Source organism: Lethenteron reissneri, chromosome 38 (assembly GCF_015708825.2).
Source record: "Lethenteron reissneri isolate LAM-NWPU_2019-01 chromosome 38, ASM1570882v1, whole genome shotgun sequence".
Classification (NCBI taxonomy): Eukaryota; Metazoa; Chordata; class Hyperoartia; order Petromyzontiformes; family Petromyzontidae; genus Lethenteron; species Lethenteron reissneri.
Window position 1 is genome coordinate 9,578,307 of NC_083816.1, and position 7,649 is coordinate 9,585,955.

Consider the following 7,649-nt stretch of genomic DNA (forward strand, 5'->3'; position numbering starts at 1 on the left):
GAGACACACACGTGGTGTCGCTTTGAATTTGTTTTACACCCATTAAAATTTTCCAATCGTGTGCTCGCTATCAAGACATCAGAAATTCGTTAGGAAAATCTCGCAGCCCTGCGGGTCGGGGAACGGTCCATGAGAGGAGATATAACACAAGACTTGCTGTACTTTGCCAATAAAGAAAACAACCACTGGCATATCTTCTTGATTCTTTCGGTAAAGTCACGTATAAGGAAAATAATAAGATAATAAAAATAAAACATAATAAAATAAAATACTGGCATATCGCTCCGTTGAAATCTACACAGCAAGCATTGTCCCCGACTGCAAAAAAAACGTGGCAGGACCCTCCTGAATTAGAATCGCGAGGCTCAGTGAGGCATTACTGGGCAAACAAGAGTAATGTAATGCACTTCAGAGATCGTACCTTGCTTCTCTCTGTAATAGATGCAATGTTCAACGCATTGGCGGGCAAAGCAATAGTTTGAGTTCTTTCACAGTTGATAATAACAATAGTCTTAATTCTCAGAGAGCTGGAATTTAGCCAATACGTGATGAACTGAATTTAAGACGAATCACGAAATTGGTGGCTTCCCAGAAGCACACCTGGGATGTCAGAAATCACCGGCTCATGTTCTGATTTCTGAACTAATGCTGCCACCTCTGGTATATTGTCACATTTTTTAAGATAAATTTTCAGACCCAATAGAACTTCACCAAACCCCAAGATGTTTGTAGGACAATGCTTGTAATCTTCTTGGTTCTTTCGGTAAAGTCACGTAGCAGGGAAGTAATAAAATAATAAAAATAAAACATAGAGAATTGTTTTATTATGTTTTATTTTTATTATTTTATTACTTCCCTTCTACGTGACTTTACCGAAAGAACCAAGAAGATGAATCCCTGCAGTCACGAAAGCTTTAAATCGAAATTTAATGCTTGTAATGTTTAGTCGATTGTCATCAGAGTGCGATCAGGTGCCTGTTGGAGGAGCAGAGCAAGCTGGTGGCTTTGGAGGGAGAAGAGAAATCGAAAAAACGTCGTCGATTACTATTTTTTGTTGCCGATTAATCGACATCAATAATCGAGACTTTTTTTGGGTTGGATCGCGTAAATATAAATGTGTCGTTAAACCGGCCACCACCCAACACGGCCAATTGGTAAGGTTTGTCACGTAAAAAAAAAACATGCCAATTAGTTAGGAGTTCAGCACATTGGTGTGTTGGGGAGTAAACCCACGACATTTACAATTCGAGTGCGACGTTCCGCCGTTAATTACAACAAGCTTGATCAGGCAACGCGGCTGGTGTCGGGTTTAACGAAGCATTTATATTTACACGCTCTAACCTAAAAAAAACATGGATAATATTGGTCGCGACAAGCCTTACGACGTATTAAACTAATCGACATCAACTCGAGCTGTATACTTGGCTGTCTTCACAAGCATGCAATAAAGATTTAGTAAAACGTGTTTTAAGACAACGCCTGCTGCACCTCGGGTCATTAATAGAGCCGGTTCTGAATGCAACGATTGCCAATGATTGCTGAGTGAGGAAATGGCAAATCACCACCGTCCTTCCCGTCCGCATTTAATTACGGGGCAGATATAAAAGCACCCACAGACACCCACTTGCCCGGCCATTTGGCACATCGCACCCAAAGGAGCACCGGCCACTTTAAACCATCCACTCAGCACGGCGTGTTCCATGAGTGAAAGTGTACGTATGTACCCGTATGTTGAACTTCTTTTGCACCGTACGTAGTCAACCGTGCTTATCGGAGGTGCAGCTTGTTCTACCCTTACCACCCGAGGGAAACTGGAGTTGTGGATTTGAGCTGGTGAGTTACATTAGTACCTCCTGGTTACACCAGCCCACGGGATTATTGTGTCCGTCCGTCCGTCGTGCAGGGAGGGGCTGGGTGGGGAGGGGCTGGGTGGGGAGGGTGGGGCTGGGAGGGTGGGGAGGGGCTGGGTGGGGGGTGGGAGGGGTGGGGCTGGGTGGGGTGGGGCTGGTCACCCCGTGGTGCCCTTATAAAACTCAACGTTTAACCTACTCACTCCGGCTTGTGCCCGCCCTCACAGTCGGGCATATTTGCGGAATACACCACGCCGCCGTTGACCCTGGCCATTAACCAAGCAACCCAACGTTTCTACCAGCTCCCTCCGCAGGAATGTGTTTTAATGAGATTGTGAAATATTATTTGATTTATGCAGTACACACACACCACGTGTACAAGTATGCCCCCTGTGTTAACCGTTTAGAAACCAAAAGTGTCAATCCTATTTCGTGAAATAAGTTGCTGTAAGTGGCATCACGGTGCGATGGGCGCACTGCCCTGGGAACCCCGGTGACCCGGGATCGATTCGACATCGTGAGTGGCGGGCGAGATCCTAGCCGGTCCCTGTGCCCTCCGTATTCGCCAACCCTGCGCTGACCAGCGTGGCGACAGACGGTGAAATAACCCCGACAAAGCCAGCGGTAGATTGGACAAATGGATATCGGCGTTGCATGCGAGCAGGGGTCATCGCTGCCACCACGCGTCTCTCTCGACGTTCGCTGACCTCCGTGCTAATCTTCTTGGTTTTTTAGGTAAAGTCACGTAGAATGGAAATAATAAAATAATAAAAATAAAACATAATAAAATAATTCTCACGACGTTTCGGCCACAACGCAAGCAGCCGTCCTCAGGTGGAGAGCAGGTCTGTCCAGTAGACAGTCTGAAATTCAGTCTGAAATTCAGACTCTGTGGCCGAAACGTCGTGAGAATTATTTATTAAAGTTTTATTTTTATTATTTTATTATTTCCATTCAACGTGACTTTACCGAAAGAACCAAGAAGATGAATCCCTGCAGTCACGAAAGCTTTAAATCGAAACTCCGTGCTAATGTTTGTCTCTGTTTGCCAATCAACAGACGCCGCGTAGCAGCACGTGGAGAGAGACTTGCGCCGTCATGACGCAGACGAAGCAGCCGGGGGTACAACACTTCAGCGGCCACAAGTAGCGGCCCGAAATAGGATCATCGATGGAGGGACCCTCTACATGTCACTCCGGTGCATATACCGGAGCGGTGCTGGCAACGAACAACCCCGTCGATATGTCAATATAAAGCACGCACGCGTTTCGACGAGGCACTTCAACTCGACAGCCTTGAGCGGTGTCCGCCACTCAACGTCGGCGCTTACTAGCACCCCCAGCGCGCGTTGCTCGGGATGACGGCGTCGTTACGGAAATCGACACGCTCGTTACGGTACCTTTATTGCGTTCGAGGAAATATTTACGGGACACTCGGTGGCTTTGTGTAAGCCGGCAATTCGGCACACTTCAGAGGCGGGGGTGGGTGGACACATTTGTGAAACTCGATCCCCTACCGGTGAGTCTCAAAGTCGCGATCTCCTCGCTTGCCCAAGGTACAATAATTATAATGATTTTGCAGCCCTTTATCAACGACTGTTCATAAGTGTGTGGGCACATCTTCACCACGTTGGTACAGGACTATAGTTCAGACGTAGTTCAGCACTGATCTTATCCACTGCTGAGAATGCCCTGCCACGAGTCACGGTTACACATGTTTACGTCTTCTCTAAAGACTCTCCTGTTTCGCCTGGCCTACACTTTCTAGATTTGAAGCTTTCGTGACTGCAAGGATTCATATTATTACCTACGTGACTTTACCGAAAAATCCTAAGAATATGGCCTACACTTCCCACGTATGACGAGTGGACTCAGGACTCTGCTGTATTTATATTTACTAATTTCGTGCATGGCGCACTTATATAATCTCTGGACTAACTGCGCCTTGTGAATTATTATCATCATTATTGAGCTCGGGCTGCCGAGTTAAGAGCGCAGTGCGCTAACCACTGTGCCACCGCTCCACCCGGCAACTGCGTCCATTCATTTTATAGTAACGCGTTCCATGGTCTTATATATTAACGTGTTCCTGGTCTGTAATTGGACGTCAGGTCGAGAGCGCTTCAGCAATTACAAGCACCAACGGGACACGGACAGAGGAGTAACATCAATATCCCACTTGCTCCTCTTTTCGCATTACTTCTGATCGTGTTTATTTAAAGTAAGCTGAAGCGTCTCATTCAAGTAAGATTGCAACTTGGCAGCGAAGTCAAATAGGGGGCATTGTTGGCCGCGGTGGAGCCTTGTCAATTGGCAAATGCCACCCTCGGCTTTCCGTGACACCCCCACCCCTACCACTTCTTCCATGTCTCTCCACACATTTTATTTGTGGGGTGACGGACCGCACACGATGTACTTTCTCCCAAATACATATTTCGCTCGGGAGTTGCGTCATCACGGCCAATGGAAATGTGTGGAAGGACGTGGACATGTCAATCCCGTGCAAGTCAAGAGGATGCGACTGATGCACAACCAACCCGCACGTCGCTCACGGGCGCGCGTGATTTTTTTTTGAAATCGGTGAATATCGGCAGCTCATTCCCCGAAGCGTGACGAGCAACTGAGAAATGATGATGAGGAAGCGACTGAAACCCGTCGCAATGTCAACTCTCGTTTTTAAACGAGAACGATCCTGAGGGCAGCTGAAGAGCATTTGCTCATTTGTCATATTTGCATTTTTCTGCCTGTGCAGTGTGACCCTGATGCCATCGTGACACAGAGCAATGTCTTGATAGGGGGGAACGAATAACACATTCCTGCAGAGGGAGCTGGTAGGAACGTCGGGTTGCTCGGTCAATGGCCAGGGTCAACGGCGGCGTGGTGTATTCCGCAAATATGGCCGACTGTGAGGGCGGGCACAAGCTGGCGTGAGTAGGTTAAACGTTGAGTTTTATAAGGGCACCACGGGGTGACCAGCCTCTCCCCACCCAGCCCTCCCCACCCAGCCCCTCCCAACCCTCCCCACCCAGCCCCTCCCCACCCTCCCCACTCCACCCAGCCCCACCCCTCCCATTTTTGGATGCACGACGGACAGACACAATAATCCCCTGTGGGCTGGTGGAACCTGGAGGTTCCTACCAGTATAAGGATTGGCTTAGTAGGCCTGTCGCTGAATTGTCACGATTTGATTAGATTTTTTTTGGGGTACAAACATTTGGCATCTTGTTGGTAGTTTCAATGTTTTAGTCTTTATTCTTCAGTTTTTCTTGGTGTATTAGCCTAAACTGTGACATGAGCATATCATTTGCATAAGTCGTACATGTCTTCTCACAAGTCCGATTCGATGCACGTGTCGCACCGATAAGAATCGATTTTAATTGTTGAATGGATGCAGGTGGGTGCCTTTGGCTTATGTGCAGCGAGAACAGCCTTTGGAGTTGGAGTAAATAAACCATGGCAACAAATATGCTTTTTAAAACATTTAATTTTTCATTATATACACAGATGTTTGGTTTCATGCATGGTCCCAACGCTTTTAAACAATACTGTTGTGCCACAAGAAGAATTGTCACATTGGCGTAAAATCTCGATCAATGCCTTTATAAGGTAGCCTTAAAAAAAAACCTTTCACAAGCGTGGCATATTATTAAACGTCTGATAAAATACACTACACTTTCAACTTGAATTAGGCCTGTTTTGTGTTATTATTTTAGTTTTTTTCAATTCACCTATCAGGGTAAGACCATCAAATTAAATGACGGTGGTAAAATGAACAAGAGGCAATATACACAATAAAGCATATACGCAGTTGCTGTCACACAATTGAGGTGTGAAAAGAATATATTTACCAACAATAAATTCACATGGCTAATGAAACAAGGCTCATGGCAGGCAAAAAAGTGTGCTTTAAAAGTGCTCTTTTCAAATAAATTGCATCTTAAAGATAAAAACACTTGAAACCAATTGCACAATAAACAAGTTTGGCATTGATAAATCAACATTCGTGGCTCGAGTAGTACAACAGCACTAACTTGTGGATTTAATAAGAACAATATTGCTCGAATACATTAGCGTAACTGAAGGCAAATGACAATGCCATTTTCTTTGAATATTCAAGGCTCATCCATAAGAGGTTGTTTTGGGTTCGATCGCCTAAATATGTCGTTAAAACCCACCAAACCCAACTAATAAGAGTTGTCATGTTAACAGAATGTGGCCAATTCGTCACTAGTACAGCACTAACCGGTGTTGGAGAGCCAAGCCACAACATTTACAATCCGAGTACGACGTTTCGCCAGTAATTACACCTAGCTTCATCAGGGGAGGGAGATTACTGACTCAGTAATCCTTCCCCCCCGCCACTTTGCGCAAGAGCGCAGAAGCGAGGTCACCACATCTACGCCTCTAGACAAGGAACGAAACAGGTGGACTTCTCCACAAATCTGGCTGTCGCCTGATGAAGCTAGTTGTAATTAATGGCGAAACGTCGTACTCACATTGTAAATGTCGTGGCTTGGCTTTCCAACACACCGGTGTGCTGTACTAGTGACGAATTGGCACGTTCTGTTTACATGACAATCGTTACTAGTTGGCTGTGTCTGGTGGTGGCAGGTTTTAACGACACATTTATATATTTACGCGATCTAACCCAAAAACACCTATCATGGATGACATTGGTCGCGAAAGCCTACGTGTTAAAAGGCTCACTGGACATAAAAGTGAGGAAATATCCGGCCGTCAAACTCCTGCGATGCAACTTCGCGTAAAAACTTCGAAACATAAATCGGTGTGAGTCCCCTTTTGTCGATCTGGAGCCAAACTTCACGTCGTGCATGCCTTCTATTGGAGCACACCTTGAACACATTGATTTTCGTACAATTTAAGGTAGGACAAAACGGTTGACAACTATTCACTTTCTGCTATGCATCGAGCAGAGGAATGTTACCAACCTTTCCCATCCATCAACAATTATGCCAATCTTCAACATGCTTCGCTTTTAGGGTGTCCCCAGACGGAATGACACACATCATTATAATTTACGTATAATGTGCGGTTTTCTTCAGCCCAATGGCATGACTGAACGATTGAGAATGCAATAAAAGGTAGACGGATTGTGAGTGTGGAATTTTCACATGCTCGGAGCTGCTTCAGGAACATATGGTATCAGAAACCTCGAGGATAGATTCTTAAATCTAATTGTGACACCGAATTATGGCAATTCAATAAAATTGCTGCAAGGATGGACAGGCAAATGAAGTGTTTAATGCCTAATGCTGTTATGCAAACTTAAACCTACAGCAAAACACATTCTCCTTTTGCCAAGTGGCTTTTATTTTTTTTTACAAATAAAATATTCTTTCACAAATTCAAGCCGGATTTTAGAAAACAAAGAGAACAACAGTGGGCGTTTATGATCATTTCATATTGAACATTGGTGACAGCGCAGCAAAGGAACATGTGATGAACTTGGCCTCAGTCGACACGACATTCAAGGAATAATCTGCGCTTCCTGTTGGCGATCCAATGCTTACACCCCGAAGCAAAACATTACGAGTCTCCTTGTGAAGTGAAACGACTATCGTTTTACCTCCCCGTCGGTCTCCTTTGCAGTCCTTGCGCTATAGGGCCCAAAATTGGCTTATCCGGTTACCAACTCGGGATGGCAATCACTGACAATTATTTCTTGAAGCATTTTATTTCCAAAGTCACAAATATGGCACGAAAGCTCGGTCACCGTGGCAGGCGTTTGTGAAAGAGTTTTGGTAAAATAATATTGTAGAACGTTTGACATAAAATATCA